Below are 24,895 nucleotides of genomic sequence, written 5' to 3'. Positions count from 1 at the left end.
GAATTCCGACAAAAAGGAGGGATGCAACACGAGGACTTCCCAGGGGGTCACCCATCCTAGTACTACTCTCGCCCAAGCACGCTTAACTTCGGAGTTCTGATGGGATCCGGTGCGTTAGTGCTGGTATGATCGCATCCATCATTCCTGGCGCTCTAAATTCTATTAAACACCCCCTTCCCCTCCCAAACGCCCCGGCATGCGCCCTGCCCTCCACGCACCGACGCACCCTGCCGCCTGTCACGCCCGTCCTAAGCGCCTCCATCGCACGTCCTAACGGCGTCTAGGCCCCGAATGTCGTGTCCGCAAAAAAATACTTGTTGTCGAGTAGACGAAACCGTGCCGAATTCCGACAAAAAGGAGGGATGCAACACGAGGACTTCCCAGGGGGTCACCCATCCTAGTACTACTCTCGCCCAAGCACGCTTAACTTCGGAGTTCTGATGGGATCCGGTGCGTTAGTGCTGGTATGATCGCATCCATCATTCCTGGCGCTCTAAATTCTATTAAACACCCCCTTCCCCTCCCAAACGCCCCGGCATGCGCCCTGCCCTCCACGCACCGACGCACCCTGCCGCCTGTCACGCCCGTCCTAAGCGCCTCCATCGCACGTCCTAACGGCGTCTAGGCCCCGAATGTCGTGTCCGCAAAAAAATACTTGTTGTCGAGTAGACGAAACCGTGCCGAATTCCGACAAAAAGGAGGGATGCAACACGAGGACTTCCCAGGGGGTCACCCATCCTAGTACTACTCTCGCCCAAGCACGCTTAACTTCGGAGTTCTGATGGGATCCGGTGCGTTAGTGCTGGTATGATCGCATCCATCATTCCTGGCGCTCTAAATTCTATTAAACACCCCCTTCCCCTCCCAAACGCCCCGGCATGCGCCCTGCCCTCCACGCACCGACGCACCCTGCCGCCTGTCACGCCCGTCCTAAGCGCCTCCATCGCACGTCCTAACGGCGTCTAGGCCCCGAATGTCGTGTCCGCAAAAAAGTACTTGTTGTCGAGTAGACGAAACCGTGCCGAATTCCGACAAAAAGGAGGGATGCAACACGAGGACTTCCCAGGGGGTCACCCATCCTAGTACTACTCTCGCCCAAGCACGCTTAACTTCGGAGTTCTGATGGGATCCGGTGCGTTAGTGCTGGTATGATCGCATCCATCATTCCTGGCGCTCTAAATTCTATTAAACACCCCCTTCCCCTCCCAAACGCCCCGGCATGCGCCCTGCCCTCCACGCACCGACGCACCCTGCCGCCTGTCACGCCCGTCCTAAGCGCCTCCATCGCACGTCCTAACGGCGTCTAGGCCCCGAATGTCGTGTCCGCAAAAAAATACTTGTTGTCGAGTAGACGAAACCGTGCCGAATTCCGACAAAAAGGAGGGATGCAACACGAGGACTTCCCAGGGGGTCACCCATCCTAGTACTACTCTCGCCCAAGCACGCTTAACTTCGGAGTTCTGATGGGATCCGGTGCGTTAGTGCTGGTATGATCGCATCCATCATTCCTGGCGCTCTAAATTCTATTAAACACCCCCTTCCCCTCCCAAACGCCCCGGCATGCGCCCTGCCCTCCACGCACCGACGCACCCTGCCGCCTGTCACGCCCGTCCTAAGCGCCTCCATCGCACGTCCTAACGGCGTCTAGGCCCCGAATGTCGTGTCCGCAAAAAAATACTTGTTGTCGAGTAGACGAAACCGTGCCGAATTCCGACAAAAAGGAGGGATGCAACACGAGGACTTCCCAGGGGGTCACCCATCCTAGTACTACTCTCGCCCAAGCACGCTTAACTTCGGAGTTCTGATGGGATCCGGTGCGTTAGTGCTGGTATGATCGCATCCATCATTCCCGGCGCTCTAAATTCTATTAAACACCCCCTTCCCCTCCCAAACGCCCCGGCATGCGCCCTGCCCTCCACGCACCGACGCACCCTGCCGCCTGTCACGCCCGTCCTAAGCGCCTCCATCGCACGTCCTAACGGCGTCTAGGCCCCGAATGTCGTGTCCGCAAAAAAATACTTGTTGTCGAGTAGACGAAACCGTGCCGAATTCCGACAAAAAGGAGGGATGCAACACGAGGACTTCCCAGGGGGTCACCCATCCTAGTACTACTCTCGCCCAAGCACGCTTAACTTCGGAGTTCTGATGGGATCCGGTGCGTTAGTGCTGGTATGATCGCATCCATCATTCCTGGCGCTCTAAATTCTATTAAACACCCCCTTCCCCTCCCAAACGCCCCGGCATGCGCCCTGCCCTCCACGCACCGACGCACCCTGCCGCCTGTCACGCCCGTCCTAAGCGCCTCCATCGCACGTCCTAACGGCGTCTAGGCCCCGAATGTCGTGTCCGCAAAAAAATACTTGTTGTCGAGTAGACGAAACCGTGCCGAATTCCGACAAAAAGGAGGGATGCAACACGAGGACTTCCCAGGGGGTCACCCATCCTAGTACTACTCTCGCCCAAGCACGCTTAACTTCGGAGTTCTGATGGGATCCGGTGCGTTAGTGCTGGTATGATCGCATCCATCATTCCTGGCGCTCTAAATTCTATTAAACACCCCCTTCCCCTCCCAAACGCCCCGGCATGCGCCCTGCCCTCCACGCACCGACGCACCCTGCCGCCTGTCACGCCCGTCCTAAGCGCCTCCATCGCACGTCCTAACGGCGTCTAGGCCCCGAATGTCGTGTCCGCAAAAAAATACTTGTTGTCGAGTAGACGAAACCGTGCCGAATTCCGACAAAAAGGAGGGATGCAACAAGAGGACTTCCCAGGGGGTCACCCATCCTAGTACTACTCTCGCCCAAGCACGCTTAACTTCGGAGTTCTGATGGGATCCGGTGCGTTAGTGCTGGTATGATCGCATCCATCATTCCTGGCGCTCTAAATTCTATTAAACACCCCCTTCCCCTCCCAAACGCCCCGGCGTGCGCCCTGCCCTCCACGCACCGACGCACCCTGCCGCCTGTCACGCCCGTCCTAAGCGCCTCCATCGCACGTCCTAACGGCGTCTAGGCCCCGAATGTCGTGTCCGCAAAAAAATACTTGTTGTCGAGTAGACGAAACCGTGCCGAATTCCGACAAAAAGGAGGGATGCAACACGAGGACTTCCCAGGGGGTCACCCATCCTAGTACTACTCTCGCCCAAGCACGCTTAACTTCGGAGTTCTGATGGGATCCGGTGCGTTAGTGCTGGTATGATCGCATCCATCATTCCTGGCGCTCTAAATTCTATTAAACACCCCCTTCCCCTCCCAAACGCCCCGGCATGCGCCCTGCCCTCCACGCACCGACGCACCCTGCCGCCTGTCACGCCCGTCCTAAGCGCCTCCATCGCACGTCCTAACGGCGTCTAGGCCCCGAATGTCGTGTCCGCAAAAAAATACTTGTTGTCGAGTAGACGAAACCGTGCCGAATTCCGACAAAAAGGAGGGATGCAACACGAGGACTTCCCAGGGGGTCACCCATCCTAGTACTACTCTCGCCCAAGCACGCTTAACTTCGGAGTTCTGATGGGATCCGGTGCGTTAGTGCTGGTATGATCGCATCCATCATTCCTGGCGCTCTAAATTCTATTAAACACCCCCTTCCCCTCCCAAACGCCCCGGCATGCGCCCTGCCCTCCACGCACCGACGCACCCTGCCGCCTGTCACGCCCGTCCTAAGCGCCTCCATCGCACGTCCTAACGGCGTCTAGGCCCCGAATGTCGTGTCCGCAAAAAAATACTTGTTGTCGAGTAGACGAAACCGTGCCGAATTCCGACAAAAAGGAGGGATGCAACACGAGGACTTCCCAGGGGGTCACCCATCCTAGTACTACTCTCGCCCAAGCACGCTTAACTTCGGAGTTCTGATGGGATCCGGTGCGTTAGTGCTGGTATGATCGCATCCATCATTCCTGGCGCTCTAAATTCTATTAAACACCCCCTTCCCCTCCCAAACGCCCCGGCATGCGCCCTGCCCTCCACGCACCGACGCACCCTGCCGCCTGTCACGCCCGTCCTAAGCGCCTCCATCGCACGTCCTAACGGCGTCTAGGCCCCGAATGTCGTGTCCGCAAAAAAATACTTGTTGTCGAGTAGACGAAACCGTGCCGAATTCCGACAAAAAGGAGGGATGCAACACGAGGACTTCCCAGGGGGTCACCCATCCTAGTACTACTCTCGCCCAAGCACGCTTAACTTCGGAGTTCTGATGGGATCCGGTGCGTTAGTGCTGGTATGATCGCATCCATCATTCCTGGCGCTCTAAATTCTATTAAACACCCCCTTCCCCTCCCAAACGCCCCGGCATGCGCCCTGCCCTCCACGCACCGACGCACCCTGCCGCCTGTCACGCCCGTCCTAAGCGCCTCCATCGCACGTCCTAACGGCGTCTAGGCCCCGAATGTCGTGTCCGCAAAAAAATACTTGTTGTCGAGTAGACGAAACCGTGCCGAATTCCGACAAAAAGGAGGGATGCAACACGAGGACTTCCCAGGGGGTCACCCATCCTAGTACTACTCTCGCCCAAGCACGCTTAACTTCGGAGTTCTGATGGGATCCGGTGCGTTAGTGATGGTATGATCGCATCCATCATTCCTGGCGCTCTAAATTCTATTAAACACCCCCTTCCCCTCCCAAACGCCCCGGCATGCGCCCTGCCCTCCACGCACCGACGCACCCTGCCGCCTGTCACGCCCGTCCTAAGCGCCTCCATCGCACGTCCTAACGGCGTCTAGGCCCCGAATGTCGTGTCCGCAAAAAAATACTTGTTGTCGAGTAGACGAAACCGTGCCGAATTCCGACAAAAAGGAGGGATGCAACACGAGGACTTCCCAGGGGGTCACCCATCCTAGTACTACTCTCGCCCAAGCACGCTTAACTTCGGAGTTCTGATGGGATCCGGTGCGTTAGTGCTGGTATGATCGCATCCATCATTCCTGGCGCTCTAAATTCTATTAAACACCCCCTTCCCCTCCCAAACGCCCCGGCATGCGCCCTGCCCTCCACGCACCGACGCACCCTGCCGCCTGTCACGCCCGTCCTAAGCGCCTCCATCGCACGTCCTAACGGCGTCTAGGCCCCGAATGTCGTGTCCGCAAAAAAATACTTGTTGTCGAGTAGACGAAACCGTGCCGAATTCCGACAAAAAGGAGGGATGCAACACGAGGACTTCCCAGGGGGTCACCCATCCTAGTACTACTCTCGCCCAAGCACGCTTAACTTCGGAGTTCTGATGGGATCCGGTGCGTTAGTGCTGGTATGATCGCATCCATCATTCCCGGCGCTCTAAATTCTATTAAACACCCCCTTCCCCTCCCAAACGCCCCGGCATGCGCCCTGCCCTCCACGCACCGACGCACCCTGCCGCCTGTCACGCCCGTCCTAAGCGCCTCCATCGCACGTCCTAACGGCGTCTAGGCCCCGAATGTCGTGTCCGCAAAAAAATACTTGTTGTCGAGTAGACGAAACCGTGCCGAATTCCGACAAAAAGGAGGGATGCAACACGAGGACTTCCCAGGGGGTCACCCATCCTAGTACTACTCTCGCCCAAGCACGCTTAACTTCGGAGTTCTGATGGGATCCGGTGCGTTAGTGCTGGTATGATCGCATCCATCATTCCTGGCGCTCTAAATTCTATTAAACACCCCCTTCCCCTCCCAAACGCCCCGGCATGCGCCCTGCCCTCCACGCACCGACGCACCCTGCCGCCTGTCACGCCCGTCCTAAGCGCCTCCATCGCACGTCCTAACGGCGTCTAGGCCCCGAATGTCGTGTCCGCAAAAAAATACTTGTTGTCGAGTAGACGAAACCGTGCCGAATTCCGACAAAAAGGAGGGATGCAACACGAGGACTTCCCAGGGGGTCACCCATCCTAGTACTACTCTCGCCCAAGCACGCTTAACTTCGGAGTTCTGATGGGATCCGGTGCGTTAGTGCTGGTATGATCGCATCCATCATTCCTAGCGCTCTAAATTCTATTAAACACCCCCTTCCCCTCCCAAACGCCCCGGCGTGCGCCCTGCCCTCCACGCACCGACGCACCCTGCCGCCTGTCACGCCCGTCCTTAGCGCCTCCATCGCACGTCCTAACGGCGTCTAGGCCCCGAATGTCGTGTCCGCAAAAAAATACTTGTTGTCGAGTAGACGAAACCGTGCCGAATTCCGACAAAAAGGAGGGATGCAACACGAGGACTTCCCAGGGGGTCACCCATCCTAGTACTACTCTCGCCCAAGCACGCTTAACTTCGGAGTTCTGATGGGATCCGGTGCGTTAGTGCTGGTATGATCGCATCCATCATTCCTAGCGCTCTAAATTCTATTAAACACCCCCTTCCCCTCCCAAACGCCCCGGCGTGCGCCCTGCCCTCCACGCACCGACGCACCCTGCCGCCTGTCACGCCCGTCCTAAGCGCCTCCATCGCACGTCCTAACGGCGTCTAGGCCCCGAATGTCGTGTCCGCAAAAAAATACTTGTTGTCGAGTAGACGAAACCGTGCCGAATTCCGACAAAAAGGAGGGATGCAACACGAGGACTTCCCAGGGGGTCACCCATCCTAGTACTACTCTCGCCCAAGCACGCTTAACTTCGGAGTTCTGATGGGATCCGGTGCGTTAGTGCTGGTATAATCGCATCCATCATTCCTAGCGCTCTAAATTCTATTAAACACCCCCTTCCCCTCCCAAACGCCCCGGCATGCGCCCTGCCCTCCACGCACCGACGCACCCTGCCGCCTGTCACGCCCGTCCTAAGCGCCTCCATCGCACGTCCTAACGGCGTCTAGGCCCCGAATGTCGTGTCCGCAAAAAAATACTTGTTGTCGAGTAGACGAAACCGTGCCGAATTCCGACAAAAAGGAGGGATGCAACACGAGGACTTCCCAGGGGGTCACCCATCCTAGTACTACTCTCGCCCAAGCACGCTTAACTTCGGAGTTCTGATGGGATCCGGTGCGTTAGTGCTGGTATGATCGCATCCATCATTCCTAGCGCTCTAAATTCTATTAAACACCCCCTTCCCCTCCCAAACGCCCCGGCGTGCGCCCTGCCCTCCACGCACCGACGCACCCTGCCGCCTGTCACGCCCGTCCTTAGCGCCTCCATCGCACGTCCTAACGGCGTCTAGGCCCCGAATGTCGTGTCCGCAAAAAAATACTTGTTGTCGAGTAGACGAAACCGTGCCGAATTCCGACAAAAAGGAGGGATGCAACACGAGGACTTCCCAGGGGGTCACCCATCCTAGTACTACTCTCGCCCAAGCACGCTTAACTTCGGAGTTCTGATGGGATCCGGTGCGTTAGTGCTGGTATGATCGCATCCATCATTCCTAGCGCTCTAAATTCTATTAAACACCCCCTTCCCCTCCCAAACGCCCCGGCATGCGCCCTGCCCTCCACGCACCGACGCACCCTGCCGCCTGTCACGCCCGTCCTAAGCGCCTCCATCGCACGTCCTAACGGCGTCTAGGCCCCGAATGTCGTGTCCGCAAAAAAATACTTGTTGTCGAGTAGACGAAACCGTGCCGAATTCCGACAAAAAGGAGGGATGCAACACGAGGACTTCCCAGGGGGTCACCCATCCTAGTACTACTCTCGCCCAAGCACGCTTAACTTCGGAGTTCTGATGGGATCCGGTGCGTTAGTGCTGGTATGATCGCATCCATCATTCCTAGCGCTCTAAATTCTATTAAACACCCCCTTCCCCTCCCAAACGCCCCGGCATGCGCCCTGCCCTCCACGCACCGACGCACCCTGCCGCCTGTCACGCCCGTCCTAAGCGCCTCCATCGCACGTCCTAACGGCGTCTAGGCCCCGAATGTCGTGTCCGCAAAAAAATACTTGTTGTCGAGTAGACGAAACCGTGCCGAATTCCGACAAAAAGGAGGGATGCAACACGAGGACTTCCCAGGGGGTCACCCATCCTAGTACTACTCTCGCCCAAGCACGCTTATCTTCGGAGTTCTGATGGGATCCGGTGCGTTAGTGCTGGTATGATCGCATCCATCATTCCTAGCGCTCTAAATTCTATTAAACACCCCCTTCCCCTCCCAAACGCCCCGGCATGCGCCCTGCCCTCCACGCACCGACGCACCCTGCCGCCTGTCACGCCCGTCCTAAGCGCCTCCATCGCACGTCCTAACGGCGTCTAGGCCCCGAATGTCGTGTCCGCAAAAAAATACTTGTTGTCGAGTAGACGAAACCGTGCCGAATTCCGACAAAAAGGAGGGATGCAACACGAGGACTTCCTAGGGGGTCACCCATCCTAGTACTACTCTCGCCCAAGCACGCTTAACTTCGGAGTTCTGATGGGATCCGGTGCGTTAGTGCTGGTATGATCGCATCCATCATTCCTAGCGCTCTAAATTCTATTAAACACCCCCTTCCCCTCCCAAACGCCCCGGCATGCGCCCTGCCCTCCACGCACCGACGCACCCTGCCGCCTGTCACGCCCGTCCTAAGCGCCTCCATCGCACGTCCTAACGGCGTCTAGGCCCCGAATGTCGTGTCCGCAAAAAAATACTTGTTGTCGAGTAGACGAAACCGTGCCGAATTCCGACAAAAAGGAGGGATGCAACACGAGGACTTCCCAGGGGGTCACCCATCCTAGTACTACTCTCGCCCAAGCACGCTTAACTTCGGAGTTCTGATGGGATCCGGTGCGTTAGTGCTGGTATGATCGCATCCATCATTCCTAGCGCTCTAAATTCTATTAAACACCCCCTTCCCCTCCCAAACGCCCCGGCGTGCGCCCTGCCCTCCACGCACCGACGCACCCTGCCGCCTGTCACGCCCGTCCTAAGCGCCTCCATCGCACGTCCTAACGGCGTCTAGGCCCCGAATGTCGTGTCCGCAAAAAAATACTTGTTGTCGAGTAGACGAAACCGTGCCGAATTCCGACAAAAAGGAGGGATGCAACACGAGGACTTCCCAGGGGGTCACCCATCCTAGTACTACTCTCGCCCAAGCACGCTTAACTTCGGAGTTCTGATGGGATCCGGTGCGTTAGTGCTGGTATGATCGCATCCATCATTCCTAGCGCTCTAAATTCTATTAAACACCCCCTTCCCCTCCCAAACGCCCCGGCGTGCGCCCTGCCCTCCACGCACCGACGCACCCTGCCGCCTGTCACGCCCGTCCTAAGCGCCTCCATCGCACGTCCTAACGGCGTCTAGGCCCCGAATGTCGTGTCCGCAAAAAAATACTTGTTGTCGAGTAGACGAAACCGTGCCGAATTCCGACAAAAAGGAGGGATGCAACACGAGGACTTCCCAGGGGGTCACCCATCCTAGTACTACTCTCGCCCAAGCACGCTTAACTTCGGAGTTCTGATGGGATCCGGTGCGTTAGTGCTGGTATGATCGCATCCATCATTCCTAGCGCTCTAAATTCTATTAAACACCCCCTTCCCCTCCCAAACGCCCCGGCATGCGCCCTGCCCTCCACGCACCGACGCACCCTGCCGCCTGTCACGCCCGTCCTAAGCGCCTCCATCGCACGTCCTAACGGCGTCTAGGCCCCGAATGTCGTGTCCGCAAAAAAATACTTGTTGTCGAGTAGACGAAACCGTGCCGAATTCCGACAAAAAGGAGGGATGCAACACGAGGACTTCCCAGGGGGTCACCCATCCTAGTACTACTCTCGCCCAAGCACGCTTAACTTCGGAGTTCTGATGGGATCCGGTGCGTTAGTGCTGGTATGATCGCATCCATCATTCCCAGCGCTCTAAATTCTATTAAACACCCCCTTCCCCTCCCAAACGCCCCGGCATGCGCCCTGCCCTCCACGCACCGACGCACCCTGCCGCCTGTCACGCCCGTCCTAAGCGCCTCCATCGCACGTCCTAACGGCGTCTAGGCCCCGAATGTCGTGTCCGCAAAAAAATACTTGTTGTCGAGTAGACGAAACCGTGCCGAATTCCGACAAAAAGGAGGGATGCAACACGAGGACTTCCCAGGGGGTCACCCATCCTAGTACTACTCTCGCCCAAGCACGCTTAACTTCGGAGTTCTGATGGGATCCGGTGCGTTAGTGCTGGTATGATCGCATCCATCATTCCTAGCGCTCTAAATTCTATTAAACACCCCCTTCCCCTCCCAAACGCCCCGGCGTGCGCCCTGCCCTCCACGCACCGACGCACCCTGCCGCCTGTCACGCCCGTCCTAAGCGCCTCCATCGCACGTCCTAACGGCGTCTAGGCCCCGAATGTCGTGTCCGCAAAAAAATACTTGTTGTCGAGTAGACGAAACCGTGCCGAATTCCGACAAAAAGGAGGGATGCAACACGAGGACTTCCCAGGGGGTCACCCATCCTAGTACTACTCTCGCCCAAGCACGCTTAACTTCGGAGTTATGATGGGATCCGGTGCGTTAGTGCTGGTATGATCGCATCCATCATTCCTAGCGCTCTAAATTCTATTAAACACCCCCTTCCCCTCCCAAACGCCCCGGCATGCGCCCTGCCCTCCACGCACCGACGCACCCTGCCGCCTGTCACGCCCGTCCTAAGCGCCTCCATCGCACGTCCTAACGGCGTCTAGGCCCCGAATGTCGTGTCCGCAAAAAAATACTTGTTGTCGAGTAGACGAAACCGTGCCGAATTCCGACAAAAAGGAGGGATGCAACACGAGGACTTCCCAGGGGGTCACCCATCCTAGTACTACTCTCGCCCAAGCACGCTTAACTTCGGAGTTCTGATGGGATCCGGTGCGTTAGTGCTGGTATGATCGCATCCATCATTCCTAGCGCTCTAAATTCTATTAAACACCCCCTTCCCCTCCCAAACGCCCCGGCGTGCGCCCTGCCCTCCACGCACCGACGCACCCTGCCGCCTGTCACGCCCGTCCTAAGCGCCTCCATCGCACGTCCTAACGGCGTCTAGGCCCCGAATGTCGTGTCCGCAAAAAAATACTTGTTGTCGAGTAGACGAAACCGTGCCGAATTCCGACAAAAAGGAGGGATGCAACACGAGGACTTCCCAGGGAGTCACCCATCCTAGTACTACTCTCGCCCAAGCACGCTTAACTTCGGAGTTCTGATGGGATCCAGTGCGTTAGTGCTGGTATGATCGCATCCATCATTCCTAGCGCTCTAAATTCTATTAAACACCCCCTTCCCCTCCCAAACGCCCCGGCATGCGCCCTGCCCTCCACGCACCGACGCACCCTGCCGCCTGTCACGCCCGTCCTAAGCGCCTCCATCGCACGTCCTAACGGCGTCTAGGCCCCGAATGTCGTGTCCGCAAAAAAATACTTGTTGTCGAGTAGACGAAACCGTGCCGAATTCCGACAAAAAGGAGGGATGCAACACGAGGACTTCCCAGGGGGTCACCCATCCTAGTACTACTCTCGCCCAAGCACGCTTAACTTCGGAGTTCTGATGGGATCCGGTGCGTTAGTGCTGGTATGATCGCATACATCATTCCTAGCGCTCTAAATTCTATTAAACACCCCCTTCCCCTCCCAAACGCCCCTGCATGCGCCCTGCCCTCCACGCACCGACGCACCCTGCCGCCTGTCACGCCCGTCCTAAGCGCCTCCATCGCACGTCCTAACGGCGTCTAGGCCCCGAATGTCGTGTCCGCAAAAAAATACTTGTTGTCGAGTAGACGAAACCGTGCCGAATTCCGACAAAAAGGAGGGATGCAACACGAGGACTTCCCAGAGGGTCACCCATCCTAGTACTACTCTCGCCCAAGCACGCTTAACTTCGGAGTTCTGATGGGATCCGGTGCGTTAGTGCTGGTATGATCGCATCCATCATTCCTAGCGCTCTAAATTCTATTAAACACCCCCTTCCCCTCCCAAACGCCCCGGCGTGCGCCCTGCCCTCCACGCACCGACGCACCCTGCCGCCTGTCACGCCCGTCCTAAGCGCCTCCATCGCACGTCCTAACGGCGTCTAGGCCCCGAATGTCGTGTCCGCAAAAAAATACTTGTTGTCGAGTAGACGAAACCGTGCCGAATTCCGACAAAAAGGAGGGATGCAACACGAGGACTTCCCAGGGGGTCACCCATCCTAGTACTACTCTCGCCCAAGCACGCTTAACTTCGGAGTTCTGATGGGATCCGGTGCGTTAGTGCTGGTATGATCGCATCCATCATTCCTGGCGCTCTAAATTCTATTAAACACCCCCTTCCCCTCCCAAACGCCCCGGCATGCGCCCTGCCCTCCACGCACCGACGCACCCTGCCGCCTGTCACGCCCGTCCTAAGCGCCTCCATCGCACGTCCTAACGGCGTCTAGGCCCCGAATGTCGTGTCCGCAAAAAAATACTTGTTGTCGAGTAGACGAAACCGTGCCGAATTCCGACAAAAAGGAGGGATGCAACACGAGGACTTCCCAGGGGGTCACCCATCCTAGTACTACTCTCGCCCAAGCACGCTTAACTTCGGAGTTCTGATGGGATCCGGTGCGTTAGTGCTGGTATGATCGCATCCATCATTCCTGGCGCTCTAAATTCTATTAAACACCCCCTTCCCCTCCCAAACGCCCCGGCATGCGCCCTGCCCTCCACGCACCGACGCACCCTGCCGCCTGTCACGCCCGTCCTAAGCGCCTCCATCGCACGTCCTAACGGCGTCTAGGCCCCGAATGTCGTGTCCGCAAAAAAATACTTGTTGTCGAGTAGACGAAACCGTGCCGAATTCCGACAAAAAGGAGGGATGCAACACGAGGATTTCCCAGGGGGTCACCCATCCTAGTACTACTCTCGCCCAAGCACGCTTAACTTCGGAGTTCTGATGGGATCCGGTGCGTTAGTGCTGGTATGATCGCATCCATCATTCCCGGCGCTCTAAATTCTATTAAACACCCCCTTCCCCTCCCAAACGCCCCGGCATGCGCCCTGCCCTCCACGCACCGACGCACCCTGCCGCCTGTCACGCCCGTCCTAAGCGCCTCCATCGCACGTCCTAACGGCGTCTAGGCCCCGAATGTCGTGTCCGCAAAAAAATACTTGTTGTCGAGTAGACGAAACCGTGCCGAATTCCGACAAAAAGGAGGGATGCAACACGAGGACTTCCCAGGGGGTCACCCATCCTAGTACTACTCTCGCCCAAGCACGCTTAACTTCGGAGTTCTGATGGGATCCGGTGCGTTAGTGCTGGTATGATCGCATCCATCATTCCTGGCGCTCTAAATTCTATTAAACACCCCCTTCCCCTCCCAAACGCCCCGGCATGCGCCCTGCCCTCCACGCACCGACGCACCCTGCCGCCTGTCACGCCCGTCCTAAGCGCCTCCATCGCACGTCCTAACGGCGTCTAGGCCCCGAATGTCGTGTCCGCAAAAAAATACTTGTTGTCGAGTAGACGAAACCGTGCCGAATTCCGACAAAAAGGAGGGATGCAACACGAGGACTTCCCAGGGGGTCACCCATCCTAGTACTACTCTCGCCCAAGCACGCTTAACTTCGGAGTTCTGATGGGATCCGGTGCGTTAGTGATGGTATGATCGCATCCATCATTCCTGGCGCTCTAAATTCTATTAAACACCCCCTTCCCCTCCCAAACGCCCCGGCATGCGCCCTGCCCTCCACGCACCGACGCACCCTGCCGCCTGTCACGCCCGTCCTAAGCGCCTCCATCGCACGTCCTAACGGCGTCTAGGCCCCGAATGTCGTGTCCGCAAAAAAATACTTGTTGTCGAGTAGACGAAACCGTGCCGAATTCCGACAAAAATGAGGGATGCAACACGAGGACTTCCCAGGGGGTCACCCATCCTAGTACTACTCTCGCCCAAGCACGCTTAACTTCGGAGTTCTGATGGGATCCGGTGCGTTAGTGCTGGTATGATCGCATCCATCATTCCTGGCGCTATAAATTCTATTAAACACCCCCTTCCCCTCCCAAACGCCCCGGCATGCGCCCTGCCCTCCACGCACCGACGCACCCTGCCGCCTGTCACGCCCGTCCTAAGCGCCTCCATCGCACGTCCTAACGGCGTCTAGGCCCCGAATGTCGTGTCCGCAAAAAAATACTTGTTGTCGAGTAGACGAAACCGTGCCGAATTCCGACAAAAAGGAGGGATGCAACACGAGGACTTCCCAGGGGGTCACCCATCCTAGTACTACTCTCGCCCAAGCACGCTTAACTTCGGAGTTCTGATGGGATCCGGTGCGTTAGTGCTGGTATGATCGCATCCATCATTCCTGGCGCTCTAAATTCTATTAAACACCCCCTTCCCCTCCCAAACGCCCCGGCATGCGCCCTGCCCTCCACGCACCGACGCACCCTGCCGCCTGTCACGCCCGTCCTAAGCGCCTCCATCGCTCGTCCTAACGGCGTCTAGGCCCCGAATGTCGTGTCCGCAAAAAAATACTTGTTGTCGAGTAGACGAAACCGTGCCGAATTCCGACAAAAAGGAGGGATGCAACACGAGGACTTCCCAGGGGGTCACCCATCCTAGTACTACTCTCGCCCAAGCACGCTTAACTTCGGAGTTCTGATGGGATCCGGTGCGTTAGTGCTGGTATGATCGCATCCATCATTCCTGGCGCTCTAAATTCTATTAAACACCCCCTTCCCCTCCCAAACGCCCCGGCATGCGCCCTGCCCTCCACGCACCGACGCACCCTGCCGCCTGTCACGCCCGTCCTAAGCGCCTCCATCGCACGTCCTAACGGCGTCTAGGCCCCGAATGTCGTGTCCGCAAAAAAATACTTGTTGTCGAGTAGACGAAACCGTGCCGAATTCCGACAAAAAGGAGGGATGCACCACGAGGACTTCCCAGGGGGTCACCCATCCTAGTACTACTCTCGCCCAAGCACGCTTAACTTCGGAGTTCTGATGGGATCCGGTGCGTTAGTGCTGGTATGATCGCATCCATCATTCTTGGCGCTCTAAATTCTATTAAACACCCCCTTCCCCTCCCAAACGCCCCGGCATGCGCCCTGCCCTCCACGCACCGACGCACCCTGCCGCCTGTCACGCCCGTCCTAAGCGCCTCCATCGCACGTCCTAACGGCGTCTAGGCCCCGAATGTCGTGTCCGCAAAAAAATACTTGTTGTCGAGTAGACGAAACCGTGCCGAATTCCGACAAAAAGGAGGGATGCAACACGAGGACTTCCCAGGGGGTCACCCATCCTAGTACTACTCTCGCCCAAGCACGCTTAACTTCGGAGTTCTGATGGGATCCGGTGCGTTAGTGATGGTATGATCGCATCCATCATTCCTGGCGCTCTAAATTCTATTAAACACCCCCTTCCCCTCCCAAACGCCCCGGCATGCGCCCTGCCCTCCACGCACCGACGCACCCTGCCGCCTGTCACGCCCGTCCTAAGCGCCTCCATCGCACGTCCTAACGGCGTCTAGGCCCCGAATGTCGTGTCCGCAAAAAAATACTTGTTGTCGAGTAGACGAAACCGTGCCGAATTCCGACAAAAAGGAGGGATGCAACACGAGGACTTCCCAGGGGGTCACCCATCCTAGTACTACTCTCGCCCAAGCACGCTTAACTTCGGAGTTCTGATGGGATCCGGTGCGTTAGTGCTGGTATGATCGCATCCATCATTCCTGGCGCTATAAATTCTATTAAACACCCCCTTCCCCTCCCAAACGCCCCGGCATGCGCCCTGCCCTCCACGCACCGACGCACCCTGCCGCCTGTCACGCCCGTCCTAAGCGCCTCCATCGCACGTCCTAACGGCGTCTAGGCCCCGAATGTCGTGTCCGCAAAAAAATACTTGTTGTCGAGTAGACGAAACCGTGCCGAATTCCGACAAAAAGGAGGGATGCAACACGAGGACTTCCCAGGGGGTCACCCATCCTAGTACTACTCTCGCCCAAGCACGCTTAACTTCGGAGTTCTGATGGGATCCGGTGCGTTAGTGCTGGTATGATCGCATCCATCATTCCTGGCGCTCTAAATTCTATTAAACACCCCCTTCCCCTCCCAAACGCCCCGGCATGCGCCCTGCCCTCCACGCACCGACGCACCCTGCCGCCTGTCACGCCCGTCCTAAGCGCCTCCATCGCTCGTCCTAACGGCGTCTAGGCCCCGAATGTCGTGTCCGCAAAAAAATACTTGTTGTCGAGTAGACGAAACCGTGCCGAATTCCGACAAAAAGGAGGGATGCAACACGAGGACTTCCCAGGGGGTCACCCATCCTAGTACTACTCTCGCCCAAGCACGCTTAACTTCGGAGTTCTGATGGGATCCGGTGCGTTAGTGCTGGTATGATCGCATCCATCATTCCTGGCGCTCTAAATTCTATTAAACACCCCCTTCCCCTCCCAAACGCCCCGGCATGCGCCCTGCCCTCCACGCACCGACGCACCCTGCCGCATGTCACGCCCGTCCTAAGCGCCTCCATCGCACGTCCTAACGGCGTCTAGGCCCCGAATGTCGTGTCCGCAAAAAAATACTTGTTGTCGAGTAGACGAAACCGTGCCGAATTCCGACAAAAAGGAGGGATGCAACACGAGGACTTCCCAGGGGGTCACCCATCCTAGTACTACTCTCGCCCATGCACGCTTAACTTCGGAGTTCTGATGGGATCCGATGCGTTAGTGCTGGTATGATCGCATCCATCATTCCTGGCGCTCTAAATTCTATTAAACACCCCCTTCCCCTCCCAAACGCCCCGGCATGCGCCCTGCCCTCCACGCACCGACGCACCCTGCCGCCTGTCACGCCCGTCCTAAGCGCCTCCATCGCACGTCCTAACGGCGTCTAGGCCCCGAATGTCGTGTCCGCAAAAAAATACTTGTTGTCGAGTAGACGAAACCGTGCCGAATTCCGACAAAAAGGAGGGATGCAACACGAGGACTTCCCAGGGGGTCACCCATCCTAGTACTACTCTCGCCCAAGCACGCTTAACTTCGGAGTTCTGATGGGATCCGGTGCGTTAGTGCTGGTATGATCGCATCCATCATTCCTAGCGCTCTAAATTCTATTAAACACCCCCTTCCCCTCCCAAACGCCCCGGCATGCGCCCTGCCCTCCACGCACCGACGCACCCTGCCGCCTGTCACGCCCGTCCTAAGCGCCTCCATCGCACGTCCTAACGGCGTCTAGGCCCCGAATGTCGTGTCCGCAAAAAAATACTTGTTGTCGAGTAGACGAAACCGTGCCGAATTCCGACAAAAAGGAGGGATGCAACACGAGGACTTCCCAGGGGGTCACCCATCCTAGTACTACTCTCGCCCAAGCACGCTTAACTTCGGAGTTCTGATGGGATCCGGTGCGTTAGTGCTGGTATGATCGCATCCATCATTCCTAGCGCTCTAAATTCTATTAAACACCCCCTTCCCCTCCCAAACGCCCCGGCGTGCGCCCTGCCCTCCACGCACCGACGCACCCTGCCGCCTGTCACGCCCGTCCTTAGCGCCTCCATCGCACGTCCTAACGGCGTCTAGGCCCCGAATGTCGTGTCCGCAAAAAAATACTTGTTGTCGAGTAGACGAAACCGTGCCGAATTCCGACAAAAAGGAGGGATGCAACACGAGGACTTCCCAGGGGGTCACCCATCCTAGTACTACTCTCGCCCAAGCACGCTTAACTTCGGAGTTCTGATGGGATCCGGTGCGTTAGTGCTGGTATGATCGCATCCATCATTCCTGGCGCTCTAAATTCTATTAAACACCCCCTTCCCCTCCCAAACGCCCCGGCATGCGCCCTGCCCTCCACGCACCGACGCACCCTGCCGCCTGTCACGCCCGTCCTAAGCGCCTCCATCGCACGTCCTAACGGCGTCTAGGCCCCGAATGTCGTGTCCGCAAAAAAATACTTGTTGTCGAGTAGACGAAACCGTGCCGAATTCCGACAAAAAGGAGGGATGCAACACGAGGACTTCCCAGGGGGTCACCCATCCTAGTACTACTCTCGCCCAAGCACGCTTAACTTCGGAGTTCTGATGGGATCCGGTGCGTTAGTGCTGGTATGATCGCATCCATCATTCCCGGCGCTCTAAATTCTATTAAACACCCCCTTCCCCTCCCAAACGCCCCGGCATGCGCCCTGCCCTCCACGCACCGACGCACCCTGCCGCCTGTCACGCCCGTCCTAAGCGCCTCCATCGCACGTCCTAACGGCGTCTAGGCCCCGAATGTCGTGTCCGCAAAAAAATACTTGTTGTCGAGTAGACGAAACCGTGCCGAATTCCGACAAAAAGGAGGGATGCAACACGAGGACTTCCCAGGGGGTCACCCATCCTAGTACTACTCTCGCCCAAGCACGCTTAACTTCGGAGTTCTGATGGGATCCGGTGCGTTAGTGCTGGTATGATCGCATCCATCATTCCTGGCGCTCTAAATTCTATTAAACACCCCCTTCCCCTCCCAAACGCCCCGGCATGCGCCCTGCCCTCCACGCACCGACGCACCCTGCCGCCTGTCACGCCCGTCCTAAGCGCCTCCATCGCACGTCCTAACGGCGTCTAGGCCCCGAATGTCGTGTCCGCAAAAAAATACTTGTTGTCGAGTAGACGAAACCGTGCCGAATTCCGACAAAAAGGAGGGATGCAACACGAGGACTTCCCAGGGGGTCACCCATCCTAGTACTACTCTCGCCCAAGCACGCTTAACTTCGGAGTTCTGATGGGATCCGGTGCGTTAGTGCTGGTATGATCGCATCCATCATTCCGGGCGCTCTAAATTCTATTAAACACCCCCTTCCCCTCCCAAACGCCCCGGCATGCGCCCTGCCCTCCACGCACCGACGCACCCTGCCGCCTGTCACGCCCGTCCTAAGCGCCTCCATCGCACGTCCTAACGGCGTCTAGGCCCCGAATGTCGTGTCCGCAAAAAAATACTTGTTGTCGAGTAGACGAAACCGTGCCGAATTCCGACAAAAAGGAGGGATGCAACACGAGGACTTCCCAGGGGGTCACCCATCCTAGTACTACTCTCGCCCAAGCACGCTTAACTTCGGAGTTCTGATGGGATCCGGTGCGTTAGTGCTGGTATGATCGCATCCATCATTCCCGGCGCTCTAAATTCTATTAAACACCCCCTTCCCCTCCCAAACGCCCCGGCATGCGCCCTGCCCTCCACGCACCGACGCACCCTGCCGCCTGTCACGCCCGTCCTAAGCGCCTCCATCGCACGTCCTAACGGCGTCTAGGCCCCGAATGTCGTGTCCGCAAAAAAATACTTGTTGTCGAGTAGACGAAACCGTGCCGAATTCCGACAAAAAGGAGGGATGCAACACGAGGACTTCCCAGGGGGTCACCCATCCTAGTACTACTCTCGCCCAAGCACGCTTAACTTCGGAGCTCTGATGGGATCCGGTGCGTTAGTGCTGGTATGATCGCATCCATCATTCCTGGCGCTCTAAATTCTATTAAACACCCCCTTCCCCTCCCAAACGCCCCGGCATGCGCCCTGCCCTCCACGCACCGACGCACCCTGCCGCCTGTCACGCCCGTCCTAAGCGCCTCCATCGCACGTCCTAACGGCGTCTAGGCCCCGAATGTCGTGTCCGCAAAAAAATACTTGTTGTCGAGTAGACGAAACCGTGCCGAATTCCGACAAAAAGGAGGGATGCAACACGAGGACTTCCCAGGGGGTCACCCATCCTAGTACTACTCTCGCCCAAGCACGCTTAACTTCGGAGTTCTGATGGGATCCGGTGCGTTAGTGCTGGTATGATCGCATCCATCATTCCTAGCGCTCTAAATTCTATTAAACACCCCCTTCCCCTCCCAAACGCCCCGGCATGCGCCCTGCCCTCCACGCACCGACGCACCCTGCCGCCTGTCACGCCCGTCCTAAGCGCCTCCATCGCACGTCCTAACGGCGTCTAGGCCCCGAATGTCGTGTCCGCAAAAAAATACTTGTTGTCGAGTAGACGAAACCGTGCCGAATTCCGACAAAAAGGAGGGATGCAACACGAGGACTTCCCAGGGGGTCACCCATCCTAGTACTACTCTCGCCCAAGCACGCTTAACTTCGGAGTTCTGATGGGATCCGGTGCGTTAGTGCTGGTATGATCGCATACATCATTTCTAGCGCTCTAAATTCTATTAAACACCCCCTTCCCCTCCCAAACGCCCCTGCATGCGCCCTGCCCTCCACGCACCGACGCACCCTGCCGCCTGTCACGCCCGTCCTAAGCGCCTCCATCGCACGTCCTAACGGCGTCTAGGCCCCGAATGTCGTGTCCGCAAAAAAATACTTGTTGTCGAGTAGACGAAACCGTGCCGAATTCCGACAAAAAGGAGGGATGCAACACGAGGACTTCCCAGGGGGTCACCCATCCTAGTACTACTCTCGCCCAAGCACGCTTAACTTCGGAGTTCTGATGGGATCCGGTGCGTTAGTGCTGGTATGATCGCATCCATCATTCCTAGCGCTCTAAATTCTATTAAACACCCCCTTCCCCTCCCAAACGCCCCGGCATGCGCCCTGCCCTCCACGCACCGACGCACCCTGCCGCCTGTCACGCCCGTCCTAAGCGCCTCCATCGCACGTCCTAACGGCGTCTAGGCCCCGAATGTCGTGTCCGCAAAAAAATACTTGTTGTCGAGTAGACGAAACCGTGCCGAATTCCGACAAAAAGGAGGGATGCAACACGAGGACTTCCCAGGGGGTCACCCATCCTAGTACTACTCTCGCCCAAGCACGCTTAACTTCGGAGTTCTGATGGGATCCGGTGCGTTAGTGCTGGTATGATCGCATCCATCATTCCTGGCGCTCTAAATTCTATTAAACACCCCCTTCCCCTCCCAAACGCCCCGGCATGCGCCCTGCCCTCCACGCACCGACGCACCCTGCCGCCTGTCACGCCCGTCTTAAGCGCCTCCATCGCACGTCCTAACGGCGTCTAGGCCCCGAATGTCGTGTCCGCAAAAAAATACTTGTTGTCGAGTAGACGAAACCGTGCCGAATTCCGACAAAAAGGAGGGATGCAACACGAGGACTTCCCAGGGGGTCACCCATCCTAGTACTACTCTCGCCCAAGCACGCTTAACTTCGGAGTTCTGATGGGATCCGGTGCGTTAGTGCTGGTATGATCGCATCCATCATTCCCGGCGCTCTAAATTCTATTAAACACCCCCTTCCCCTCCCAAACGCCCCGGCATGCGCCCTGCCCTCCACGCACCGACGCACCCTGCCGCCTGTCACGCCCGTCCTAAGCGCCTCCATCGCACGTCCTAACGGCGTCTAGGCCCCGAATGTCGTGTCCGCAAAAAAATACTTGTTGTCGAGTAGACGAAACCGTGCCGAATTCCGACAAAAAGGAGGGATGCAACACGAGGACTTCCCAGGGGGTCACCCATCCTAGTACTACTCTCGCCCAAGCACGCTTAACTTCGGAGTTCTGATGGGATCCGGTGCGTTAGTGCTGGTATGATCGCATCCATCATTCCTGGCGCTCTAAATTCTATTAAACACCCCCTTCCCCTCCCAAACGCCCCGGCATGCGCCCTGCCCTCCACGCACCGACGCACCCTGTCGCCTGTCACGCCCGTCCTAAGCGCCTCCATCGCACGTCCTAACGGCGTCTAGGCCCCGAATGTCGTGTCCGCAAAAAAATACTTGTTGTCGAGTAGACGAAACCGTGCCGAATTCCGACAAAAAGGAGGGATGCAACACGAGGACTTCCCAGGGGGTCACCCATCCTAGTACTACTCTCGCCCAAGCACGCTTAACTTCGGAGTTCTGATGGGATCCGGTGCGTTAGTGCTGGTATGATCGCATCCATCATTCCTAGCGCTCTAAATTCTATTAAACACCCCCTTCCCCTCCCAAACGCCCCGGCATGCGCCCTGCCCTCCACGCACCGACGCACCCTGCCGCCTGTCACGCCCGTCCTAAGCGCCTCCATCGCACGTCCTAACGGCGTCTAGGCCCCGAATGTCGTGTCCGCAAAAAAATACTTGTTGTCGAGTAGACGAAACCGTGCCGAATTCCGACAAAAAGGAGTGATGCAACACGAGGACTTCCCAGGGGGTCACCCATCCTAGTACTACTCTCGCCCAAGCACGCTTAACTTCGGAGTTCTGATGGGATCCGGTGCGTTAGTGCTGGTATGATCGCATCCATCATTCCTGGCGCTCTAAATTCTATTAAACACCCCCTTCCCCTCCCAAACGCCCCGGCATGCGCCCTGCCCTCCACGCACCGACGCACCCTGCCGCCTGTCACGCCCGTCCTAAGCGCCTCCATCGCACGTCCTAACGGCGTCTAGGCCCCGAATGTCGTGTCCGCAAAAAAATACTTGTTGTCGAGTAGACGAAACCGTGCCGAATTCCGACAAAAAGGAGTGATGCAACACGAGGACTTCCCAGGGGGTCACCCATCCTAGTACTACTCTCGCCCAAGCACGCTTAACTTCGGAGTTCTGATGGGATCCGGTGCGTTAGTGCTGGTATGATCGCATCCATCATTACTGGCGCTCTAAATTCTATTAAACACCCCCTTCCCCTCCCAAACGCCCCGGCATGCGCCCTGCCCTCCACGCACCGACGCACCCTGCCGCCTGTCACGCCCGTCCTAAGCGCCTCCATCGCACGTCCTAACGGCGTCTAGGCCCCGAATGTCGTGTCCGCAAAAAAATACTTGTTGTCGAGTAGACGAAACCGTGCCGAATTCCGACAAAAAGGAGGGATGCAACACGAGGACTTCCCAGGGGGTCACCCATCCTAGTACTACTCTCGCCCAAGCACGCTTAACTTCGGAGTTCTGATGGGATCCGGTGCGTTAGTGCTGGTATGATCGCATCCATCATTCCTAGCGCTCTAAATTCTATTAAACACCCCCTTCCCCTCCCAAACGCCCCGGCATGCGCCCTGCCCTCCACGCACCGACGCACCCTGCCGCCTGTCACGCCCGTCCTAAGCGCCTCCATCGCACGTCCTAACGGCGTCTAGGCCCCGAATGTCGTGTCCGCAAAAAAATACTTGTTGTCGAGTAGACGAAACCGTGCCGAATTCCGACAAAAAGTAGGGATGCAACACGAGGACTTCCCAGGGGGTCACCCATCCTAGTACTACTCTCGCCCAAGCACGCTTAACTTCGGAGTTCTGATGGGATCCGGTGCGTTAGTGCTGGTATGATCGCATCCATCATTACTGGCGCTATAAATTCTATTAAACACCCCCTTCCCCTCCCAAACGCCCCGGCATGCGCCCTGCCCTCCACGCACCGACGCACCCTGCCGCCTGTCACGCCCGTCCTAAGCGCCTCCATCGCACGTCCTAACGGCGTCTAGGCCCCGAATGTCGTGTCCGCAAAAAAATACTTGTTGTCGAGTAGACGAAACCGTGCCGAATTCCGACAAAAAGGAGGGATGCAACACGAGGACTTCCCAGGGGGTCACCCATCCTAGTACTACTCTCGCCCAAGCACGCTTAACTTCGGAGTTCTGATGGGATCCGGTGCGTTAGTGCTGGTATGATCGCATCCATCATTCCTGGCGCTCTAAATTCTATTAAACACCCCCTTCCCCTCCCAAACGCCCCGGCATGCGCCCTGCCCTCCACGCACCGACGCACCCTGCCGCCTGTCACGCCCGTCCTAAGCGCCTCCATCGCACGTCCTAACGGCGTCTAGGCCTCGAATGTCGTGTCCGCAAAAAAATACTTGTTGTCGAGTAGACGAAACCGTGCCGAATTCCGACAAAAAGGAGGGATGCAACACGAGGACTTCCCAGGGGGTCACCCATCCTAGTACTACTCTCGCCCAAGCACGCTTAACTTCGGAGTTCTGATGGGATCCGGTGCGTTAGTGCTGGTATGATCGCATCCATCAATCCTGGCGCTCTAAATTCTATTAAACACCCCCTTCCCCTCCCAAACGCCCCGGCATGCGCCCTGCCCTCCACGCACCGACGCACCCTGCCGCCTGTCACGCCCGTCCTAAGCGCCTCCATCGCACGTCCTAACGGCGTCTAGGCCCCGAATGTCGTGTCCGCAAAAAAATACTTGTTGTCGAGTAGACGAAACCGTGCCGAATTCCGACAAAAAGGAGGGATGCAACACGAGGACTTCCCAGGGGGTCACCCATCCTAGTACTACTCTCGCCCAAGCACGCTTAACTTCGGAGTTCTGATGGGATCCGGTGCGTTAGTGCTGGTATGATCGCATCCATCATTCTTGGCGCTCTAAATTCTATTAAACACCCCCTTCCCCTCCCAAACGCCCCGGCATGCGCCCTGCCCTCCACGCACCGACGCACCCTGCCGCCTGTCACGCCCGTCCTAAGCGCCTCCATCGCACGTCCTAACGGCGTCTAGGCCCCGAATGTCGTGTCCGCAAAAAAATACTTGTTGTCGAGTAGACGAAACCGTGCCGAATTCCGACAAAAAGGAGGGATGCAACACGAGGACTTCCCAGGGGGTCACCCATCCTAGTACTACTCTCGCCCAAGCACGCTTAACTTCGGAGTTCTGATGGGATCCGGTGCGTTAGTGATGGTATGATCGCATCCATCATTCCTGGCGCTCTAAATTCTATTAAACACCCCCTTCCCCTCCCAAACGCCCCGGCATGCGCCCTGCCCTCCACGCACCGACGCACCCTGCCGCCTGTCACGCCCGTCCTAAGCGCCTCCATCGCACGTCCTAACGGCGTCTAGGCCCCGAATGTCGTGTCCGCAAAAAAATACTTGTTGTCGAGTAGACGAAACCGTGCCGAATTCCGACAAAAAGGAGGGATGCAACACGAGGACTTCCCAGGGGGTCACCCATCCTAGTACTACTCTCGCCCAAGCACGCTTAACTTCGGAGTTCTGATGGGATCCGGTGCGTTAGTGCTGGTATGATCGCATCCATCATTCCTGGCGCTATAAATTCTATTAAACACCCCCTTCCCCTCCCAAACGCCCCGGCATGCGCCCTGCCCTCCACGCACCGACGCACCCTGCCGCCTGTCACGCCCGTCCTAAGCGCCTCCATCGCACGTCCTAACGGCGTCTAGGCCCCGAATGTCGTGTCCGCAAAAAAATACTTGTTGTCGAGTAGACGAAACCGTGCCGA

At 57.3% G+C, this 24,895-nt stretch overlaps 73 non-coding genes across 73 annotated transcripts; all 73 read right to left on the bottom strand.

Annotated features, from left to right (window-relative positions):
* Positions 1-18: 18 nt before the first annotated feature.
* On the bottom strand, positions 19-137 carry LOC129898246 (5S ribosomal RNA). The gene has a single exon (XR_008769155.1). It is a non-coding gene; the product is annotated as a 5S ribosomal RNA (ribosomal RNA).
* Positions 138-359: 222 nt separating this feature from the next.
* Positions 360-478, bottom strand: LOC129898245 (5S ribosomal RNA). The gene has a single exon (XR_008769154.1). It is a non-coding gene; the product is annotated as a 5S ribosomal RNA (ribosomal RNA).
* A 222-nt stretch (positions 479-700) lies between these two features.
* LOC129898244 (5S ribosomal RNA) lies at positions 701-819 on the bottom strand. The gene has a single exon (XR_008769153.1). It is a non-coding gene; the product is annotated as a 5S ribosomal RNA (ribosomal RNA).
* A 222-nt stretch (positions 820-1,041) lies between these two features.
* Positions 1,042-1,160, bottom strand: LOC129898242 (5S ribosomal RNA). The gene has a single exon (XR_008769152.1). It is a non-coding gene; the product is annotated as a 5S ribosomal RNA (ribosomal RNA).
* Positions 1,161-1,382: 222 nt separating this feature from the next.
* On the bottom strand, positions 1,383-1,501 carry LOC129898241 (5S ribosomal RNA). The gene has a single exon (XR_008769151.1). It is a non-coding gene; the product is annotated as a 5S ribosomal RNA (ribosomal RNA).
* A 222-nt stretch (positions 1,502-1,723) lies between these two features.
* LOC129898239 (5S ribosomal RNA) lies at positions 1,724-1,842 on the bottom strand. Its single transcript, XR_008769149.1, has one exon. It is a non-coding gene; the product is annotated as a 5S ribosomal RNA (ribosomal RNA).
* Positions 1,843-2,064: 222 nt separating this feature from the next.
* LOC129898238 (5S ribosomal RNA) lies at positions 2,065-2,183 on the bottom strand. The gene has a single exon (XR_008769148.1). It is a non-coding gene; the product is annotated as a 5S ribosomal RNA (ribosomal RNA).
* A 222-nt stretch (positions 2,184-2,405) lies between these two features.
* LOC129898237 (5S ribosomal RNA) lies at positions 2,406-2,524 on the bottom strand. Its single transcript, XR_008769147.1, has one exon. It is a non-coding gene; the product is annotated as a 5S ribosomal RNA (ribosomal RNA).
* A 222-nt stretch (positions 2,525-2,746) lies between these two features.
* Positions 2,747-2,865, bottom strand: LOC129897603 (5S ribosomal RNA). The gene has a single exon (XR_008768684.1). It is a non-coding gene; the product is annotated as a 5S ribosomal RNA (ribosomal RNA).
* Positions 2,866-3,087: 222 nt separating this feature from the next.
* Positions 3,088-3,206, bottom strand: LOC129898236 (5S ribosomal RNA). Its single transcript, XR_008769146.1, has one exon. It is a non-coding gene; the product is annotated as a 5S ribosomal RNA (ribosomal RNA).
* A 222-nt stretch (positions 3,207-3,428) lies between these two features.
* Positions 3,429-3,547, bottom strand: LOC129898235 (5S ribosomal RNA). The gene has a single exon (XR_008769145.1). It is a non-coding gene; the product is annotated as a 5S ribosomal RNA (ribosomal RNA).
* A 222-nt stretch (positions 3,548-3,769) lies between these two features.
* On the bottom strand, positions 3,770-3,888 carry LOC129898234 (5S ribosomal RNA). The gene has a single exon (XR_008769144.1). It is a non-coding gene; the product is annotated as a 5S ribosomal RNA (ribosomal RNA).
* A 222-nt stretch (positions 3,889-4,110) lies between these two features.
* On the bottom strand, positions 4,111-4,229 carry LOC129898233 (5S ribosomal RNA). Its single transcript, XR_008769143.1, has one exon. It is a non-coding gene; the product is annotated as a 5S ribosomal RNA (ribosomal RNA).
* A 222-nt stretch (positions 4,230-4,451) lies between these two features.
* On the bottom strand, positions 4,452-4,570 carry LOC129897583 (5S ribosomal RNA). The gene has a single exon (XR_008768666.1). It is a non-coding gene; the product is annotated as a 5S ribosomal RNA (ribosomal RNA).
* Positions 4,571-4,792: 222 nt separating this feature from the next.
* LOC129898232 (5S ribosomal RNA) lies at positions 4,793-4,911 on the bottom strand. Its single transcript, XR_008769142.1, has one exon. It is a non-coding gene; the product is annotated as a 5S ribosomal RNA (ribosomal RNA).
* A 222-nt stretch (positions 4,912-5,133) lies between these two features.
* Positions 5,134-5,252, bottom strand: LOC129898231 (5S ribosomal RNA). The gene has a single exon (XR_008769141.1). It is a non-coding gene; the product is annotated as a 5S ribosomal RNA (ribosomal RNA).
* Positions 5,253-5,474: 222 nt separating this feature from the next.
* On the bottom strand, positions 5,475-5,593 carry LOC129898230 (5S ribosomal RNA). Its single transcript, XR_008769140.1, has one exon. It is a non-coding gene; the product is annotated as a 5S ribosomal RNA (ribosomal RNA).
* Positions 5,594-5,815: 222 nt separating this feature from the next.
* Positions 5,816-5,934, bottom strand: LOC129898228 (5S ribosomal RNA). The gene has a single exon (XR_008769138.1). It is a non-coding gene; the product is annotated as a 5S ribosomal RNA (ribosomal RNA).
* A 222-nt stretch (positions 5,935-6,156) lies between these two features.
* Positions 6,157-6,275, bottom strand: LOC129898227 (5S ribosomal RNA). The gene has a single exon (XR_008769137.1). It is a non-coding gene; the product is annotated as a 5S ribosomal RNA (ribosomal RNA).
* A 222-nt stretch (positions 6,276-6,497) lies between these two features.
* On the bottom strand, positions 6,498-6,616 carry LOC129897418 (5S ribosomal RNA). The gene has a single exon (XR_008768511.1). It is a non-coding gene; the product is annotated as a 5S ribosomal RNA (ribosomal RNA).
* A 222-nt stretch (positions 6,617-6,838) lies between these two features.
* On the bottom strand, positions 6,839-6,957 carry LOC129898226 (5S ribosomal RNA). Its single transcript, XR_008769136.1, has one exon. It is a non-coding gene; the product is annotated as a 5S ribosomal RNA (ribosomal RNA).
* Positions 6,958-7,179: 222 nt separating this feature from the next.
* LOC129898225 (5S ribosomal RNA) lies at positions 7,180-7,298 on the bottom strand. Its single transcript, XR_008769135.1, has one exon. It is a non-coding gene; the product is annotated as a 5S ribosomal RNA (ribosomal RNA).
* A 222-nt stretch (positions 7,299-7,520) lies between these two features.
* Positions 7,521-7,639, bottom strand: LOC129898224 (5S ribosomal RNA). Its single transcript, XR_008769134.1, has one exon. It is a non-coding gene; the product is annotated as a 5S ribosomal RNA (ribosomal RNA).
* A 222-nt stretch (positions 7,640-7,861) lies between these two features.
* LOC129897465 (5S ribosomal RNA) lies at positions 7,862-7,980 on the bottom strand. Its single transcript, XR_008768555.1, has one exon. It is a non-coding gene; the product is annotated as a 5S ribosomal RNA (ribosomal RNA).
* Positions 7,981-8,202: 222 nt separating this feature from the next.
* LOC129897449 (5S ribosomal RNA) lies at positions 8,203-8,321 on the bottom strand. Its single transcript, XR_008768540.1, has one exon. It is a non-coding gene; the product is annotated as a 5S ribosomal RNA (ribosomal RNA).
* Positions 8,322-8,543: 222 nt separating this feature from the next.
* Positions 8,544-8,662, bottom strand: LOC129898223 (5S ribosomal RNA). Its single transcript, XR_008769133.1, has one exon. It is a non-coding gene; the product is annotated as a 5S ribosomal RNA (ribosomal RNA).
* Positions 8,663-8,884: 222 nt separating this feature from the next.
* Positions 8,885-9,003, bottom strand: LOC129898222 (5S ribosomal RNA). Its single transcript, XR_008769132.1, has one exon. It is a non-coding gene; the product is annotated as a 5S ribosomal RNA (ribosomal RNA).
* Positions 9,004-9,225: 222 nt separating this feature from the next.
* Positions 9,226-9,344, bottom strand: LOC129898221 (5S ribosomal RNA). Its single transcript, XR_008769131.1, has one exon. It is a non-coding gene; the product is annotated as a 5S ribosomal RNA (ribosomal RNA).
* Positions 9,345-9,566: 222 nt separating this feature from the next.
* LOC129898220 (5S ribosomal RNA) lies at positions 9,567-9,685 on the bottom strand. Its single transcript, XR_008769130.1, has one exon. It is a non-coding gene; the product is annotated as a 5S ribosomal RNA (ribosomal RNA).
* A 222-nt stretch (positions 9,686-9,907) lies between these two features.
* On the bottom strand, positions 9,908-10,026 carry LOC129898219 (5S ribosomal RNA). Its single transcript, XR_008769129.1, has one exon. It is a non-coding gene; the product is annotated as a 5S ribosomal RNA (ribosomal RNA).
* Positions 10,027-10,248: 222 nt separating this feature from the next.
* On the bottom strand, positions 10,249-10,367 carry LOC129897648 (5S ribosomal RNA). The gene has a single exon (XR_008768726.1). It is a non-coding gene; the product is annotated as a 5S ribosomal RNA (ribosomal RNA).
* Positions 10,368-10,589: 222 nt separating this feature from the next.
* Positions 10,590-10,708, bottom strand: LOC129898216 (5S ribosomal RNA). Its single transcript, XR_008769127.1, has one exon. It is a non-coding gene; the product is annotated as a 5S ribosomal RNA (ribosomal RNA).
* A 222-nt stretch (positions 10,709-10,930) lies between these two features.
* On the bottom strand, positions 10,931-11,049 carry LOC129897569 (5S ribosomal RNA). Its single transcript, XR_008768652.1, has one exon. It is a non-coding gene; the product is annotated as a 5S ribosomal RNA (ribosomal RNA).
* A 222-nt stretch (positions 11,050-11,271) lies between these two features.
* On the bottom strand, positions 11,272-11,390 carry LOC129897441 (5S ribosomal RNA). The gene has a single exon (XR_008768532.1). It is a non-coding gene; the product is annotated as a 5S ribosomal RNA (ribosomal RNA).
* A 222-nt stretch (positions 11,391-11,612) lies between these two features.
* LOC129897405 (5S ribosomal RNA) lies at positions 11,613-11,731 on the bottom strand. Its single transcript, XR_008768498.1, has one exon. It is a non-coding gene; the product is annotated as a 5S ribosomal RNA (ribosomal RNA).
* A 222-nt stretch (positions 11,732-11,953) lies between these two features.
* Positions 11,954-12,072, bottom strand: LOC129898215 (5S ribosomal RNA). Its single transcript, XR_008769126.1, has one exon. It is a non-coding gene; the product is annotated as a 5S ribosomal RNA (ribosomal RNA).
* Positions 12,073-12,294: 222 nt separating this feature from the next.
* On the bottom strand, positions 12,295-12,413 carry LOC129898214 (5S ribosomal RNA). The gene has a single exon (XR_008769125.1). It is a non-coding gene; the product is annotated as a 5S ribosomal RNA (ribosomal RNA).
* A 222-nt stretch (positions 12,414-12,635) lies between these two features.
* On the bottom strand, positions 12,636-12,754 carry LOC129897373 (5S ribosomal RNA). The gene has a single exon (XR_008768466.1). It is a non-coding gene; the product is annotated as a 5S ribosomal RNA (ribosomal RNA).
* A 222-nt stretch (positions 12,755-12,976) lies between these two features.
* LOC129898213 (5S ribosomal RNA) lies at positions 12,977-13,095 on the bottom strand. Its single transcript, XR_008769124.1, has one exon. It is a non-coding gene; the product is annotated as a 5S ribosomal RNA (ribosomal RNA).
* A 222-nt stretch (positions 13,096-13,317) lies between these two features.
* On the bottom strand, positions 13,318-13,436 carry LOC129897582 (5S ribosomal RNA). The gene has a single exon (XR_008768665.1). It is a non-coding gene; the product is annotated as a 5S ribosomal RNA (ribosomal RNA).
* A 222-nt stretch (positions 13,437-13,658) lies between these two features.
* LOC129898212 (5S ribosomal RNA) lies at positions 13,659-13,777 on the bottom strand. The gene has a single exon (XR_008769123.1). It is a non-coding gene; the product is annotated as a 5S ribosomal RNA (ribosomal RNA).
* A 222-nt stretch (positions 13,778-13,999) lies between these two features.
* Positions 14,000-14,118, bottom strand: LOC129898211 (5S ribosomal RNA). The gene has a single exon (XR_008769122.1). It is a non-coding gene; the product is annotated as a 5S ribosomal RNA (ribosomal RNA).
* Positions 14,119-14,340: 222 nt separating this feature from the next.
* Positions 14,341-14,459, bottom strand: LOC129898210 (5S ribosomal RNA). The gene has a single exon (XR_008769121.1). It is a non-coding gene; the product is annotated as a 5S ribosomal RNA (ribosomal RNA).
* Positions 14,460-14,681: 222 nt separating this feature from the next.
* Positions 14,682-14,800, bottom strand: LOC129897469 (5S ribosomal RNA). The gene has a single exon (XR_008768559.1). It is a non-coding gene; the product is annotated as a 5S ribosomal RNA (ribosomal RNA).
* Positions 14,801-15,022: 222 nt separating this feature from the next.
* LOC129897581 (5S ribosomal RNA) lies at positions 15,023-15,141 on the bottom strand. The gene has a single exon (XR_008768664.1). It is a non-coding gene; the product is annotated as a 5S ribosomal RNA (ribosomal RNA).
* A 222-nt stretch (positions 15,142-15,363) lies between these two features.
* On the bottom strand, positions 15,364-15,482 carry LOC129898209 (5S ribosomal RNA). The gene has a single exon (XR_008769120.1). It is a non-coding gene; the product is annotated as a 5S ribosomal RNA (ribosomal RNA).
* A 222-nt stretch (positions 15,483-15,704) lies between these two features.
* On the bottom strand, positions 15,705-15,823 carry LOC129898208 (5S ribosomal RNA). The gene has a single exon (XR_008769119.1). It is a non-coding gene; the product is annotated as a 5S ribosomal RNA (ribosomal RNA).
* A 222-nt stretch (positions 15,824-16,045) lies between these two features.
* LOC129898207 (5S ribosomal RNA) lies at positions 16,046-16,164 on the bottom strand. The gene has a single exon (XR_008769118.1). It is a non-coding gene; the product is annotated as a 5S ribosomal RNA (ribosomal RNA).
* Positions 16,165-16,386: 222 nt separating this feature from the next.
* On the bottom strand, positions 16,387-16,505 carry LOC129897558 (5S ribosomal RNA). The gene has a single exon (XR_008768642.1). It is a non-coding gene; the product is annotated as a 5S ribosomal RNA (ribosomal RNA).
* A 222-nt stretch (positions 16,506-16,727) lies between these two features.
* On the bottom strand, positions 16,728-16,846 carry LOC129898205 (5S ribosomal RNA). The gene has a single exon (XR_008769116.1). It is a non-coding gene; the product is annotated as a 5S ribosomal RNA (ribosomal RNA).
* A 222-nt stretch (positions 16,847-17,068) lies between these two features.
* Positions 17,069-17,187, bottom strand: LOC129898204 (5S ribosomal RNA). Its single transcript, XR_008769115.1, has one exon. It is a non-coding gene; the product is annotated as a 5S ribosomal RNA (ribosomal RNA).
* A 222-nt stretch (positions 17,188-17,409) lies between these two features.
* LOC129898203 (5S ribosomal RNA) lies at positions 17,410-17,528 on the bottom strand. The gene has a single exon (XR_008769114.1). It is a non-coding gene; the product is annotated as a 5S ribosomal RNA (ribosomal RNA).
* A 222-nt stretch (positions 17,529-17,750) lies between these two features.
* On the bottom strand, positions 17,751-17,869 carry LOC129898202 (5S ribosomal RNA). The gene has a single exon (XR_008769113.1). It is a non-coding gene; the product is annotated as a 5S ribosomal RNA (ribosomal RNA).
* Positions 17,870-18,091: 222 nt separating this feature from the next.
* Positions 18,092-18,210, bottom strand: LOC129898201 (5S ribosomal RNA). Its single transcript, XR_008769112.1, has one exon. It is a non-coding gene; the product is annotated as a 5S ribosomal RNA (ribosomal RNA).
* Positions 18,211-18,432: 222 nt separating this feature from the next.
* On the bottom strand, positions 18,433-18,551 carry LOC129898199 (5S ribosomal RNA). The gene has a single exon (XR_008769110.1). It is a non-coding gene; the product is annotated as a 5S ribosomal RNA (ribosomal RNA).
* Positions 18,552-18,773: 222 nt separating this feature from the next.
* Positions 18,774-18,892, bottom strand: LOC129898198 (5S ribosomal RNA). Its single transcript, XR_008769109.1, has one exon. It is a non-coding gene; the product is annotated as a 5S ribosomal RNA (ribosomal RNA).
* A 222-nt stretch (positions 18,893-19,114) lies between these two features.
* Positions 19,115-19,233, bottom strand: LOC129897460 (5S ribosomal RNA). Its single transcript, XR_008768550.1, has one exon. It is a non-coding gene; the product is annotated as a 5S ribosomal RNA (ribosomal RNA).
* A 222-nt stretch (positions 19,234-19,455) lies between these two features.
* On the bottom strand, positions 19,456-19,574 carry LOC129898197 (5S ribosomal RNA). Its single transcript, XR_008769108.1, has one exon. It is a non-coding gene; the product is annotated as a 5S ribosomal RNA (ribosomal RNA).
* A 222-nt stretch (positions 19,575-19,796) lies between these two features.
* On the bottom strand, positions 19,797-19,915 carry LOC129897440 (5S ribosomal RNA). Its single transcript, XR_008768531.1, has one exon. It is a non-coding gene; the product is annotated as a 5S ribosomal RNA (ribosomal RNA).
* Positions 19,916-20,137: 222 nt separating this feature from the next.
* Positions 20,138-20,256, bottom strand: LOC129898196 (5S ribosomal RNA). The gene has a single exon (XR_008769107.1). It is a non-coding gene; the product is annotated as a 5S ribosomal RNA (ribosomal RNA).
* Positions 20,257-20,478: 222 nt separating this feature from the next.
* On the bottom strand, positions 20,479-20,597 carry LOC129898195 (5S ribosomal RNA). Its single transcript, XR_008769106.1, has one exon. It is a non-coding gene; the product is annotated as a 5S ribosomal RNA (ribosomal RNA).
* Positions 20,598-20,819: 222 nt separating this feature from the next.
* Positions 20,820-20,938, bottom strand: LOC129898193 (5S ribosomal RNA). Its single transcript, XR_008769104.1, has one exon. It is a non-coding gene; the product is annotated as a 5S ribosomal RNA (ribosomal RNA).
* Positions 20,939-21,160: 222 nt separating this feature from the next.
* LOC129898192 (5S ribosomal RNA) lies at positions 21,161-21,279 on the bottom strand. The gene has a single exon (XR_008769103.1). It is a non-coding gene; the product is annotated as a 5S ribosomal RNA (ribosomal RNA).
* A 222-nt stretch (positions 21,280-21,501) lies between these two features.
* LOC129898190 (5S ribosomal RNA) lies at positions 21,502-21,620 on the bottom strand. Its single transcript, XR_008769102.1, has one exon. It is a non-coding gene; the product is annotated as a 5S ribosomal RNA (ribosomal RNA).
* Positions 21,621-21,842: 222 nt separating this feature from the next.
* Positions 21,843-21,961, bottom strand: LOC129897496 (5S ribosomal RNA). Its single transcript, XR_008768584.1, has one exon. It is a non-coding gene; the product is annotated as a 5S ribosomal RNA (ribosomal RNA).
* Positions 21,962-22,183: 222 nt separating this feature from the next.
* LOC129897495 (5S ribosomal RNA) lies at positions 22,184-22,302 on the bottom strand. The gene has a single exon (XR_008768583.1). It is a non-coding gene; the product is annotated as a 5S ribosomal RNA (ribosomal RNA).
* Positions 22,303-22,524: 222 nt separating this feature from the next.
* LOC129898189 (5S ribosomal RNA) lies at positions 22,525-22,643 on the bottom strand. The gene has a single exon (XR_008769101.1). It is a non-coding gene; the product is annotated as a 5S ribosomal RNA (ribosomal RNA).
* A 222-nt stretch (positions 22,644-22,865) lies between these two features.
* Positions 22,866-22,984, bottom strand: LOC129898188 (5S ribosomal RNA). The gene has a single exon (XR_008769100.1). It is a non-coding gene; the product is annotated as a 5S ribosomal RNA (ribosomal RNA).
* Positions 22,985-23,206: 222 nt separating this feature from the next.
* On the bottom strand, positions 23,207-23,325 carry LOC129898187 (5S ribosomal RNA). The gene has a single exon (XR_008769099.1). It is a non-coding gene; the product is annotated as a 5S ribosomal RNA (ribosomal RNA).
* A 222-nt stretch (positions 23,326-23,547) lies between these two features.
* Positions 23,548-23,666, bottom strand: LOC129898186 (5S ribosomal RNA). Its single transcript, XR_008769098.1, has one exon. It is a non-coding gene; the product is annotated as a 5S ribosomal RNA (ribosomal RNA).
* A 222-nt stretch (positions 23,667-23,888) lies between these two features.
* Positions 23,889-24,007, bottom strand: LOC129898185 (5S ribosomal RNA). The gene has a single exon (XR_008769097.1). It is a non-coding gene; the product is annotated as a 5S ribosomal RNA (ribosomal RNA).
* A 222-nt stretch (positions 24,008-24,229) lies between these two features.
* LOC129897580 (5S ribosomal RNA) lies at positions 24,230-24,348 on the bottom strand. The gene has a single exon (XR_008768663.1). It is a non-coding gene; the product is annotated as a 5S ribosomal RNA (ribosomal RNA).
* Positions 24,349-24,570: 222 nt separating this feature from the next.
* On the bottom strand, positions 24,571-24,689 carry LOC129898184 (5S ribosomal RNA). The gene has a single exon (XR_008769096.1). It is a non-coding gene; the product is annotated as a 5S ribosomal RNA (ribosomal RNA).
* Positions 24,690-24,895: the final 206 nt, after the last annotated feature.

The sequence above is a fragment of the Solanum dulcamara genome, chromosome 7, assembly GCF_947179165.1.
Source record: "Solanum dulcamara chromosome 7, daSolDulc1.2, whole genome shotgun sequence".
NCBI lineage: Eukaryota > Viridiplantae > Streptophyta > Magnoliopsida > Solanales > Solanaceae > Solanum > Solanum dulcamara.
This window is presented reverse-complemented; position numbering and strand designations above follow the sequence as displayed.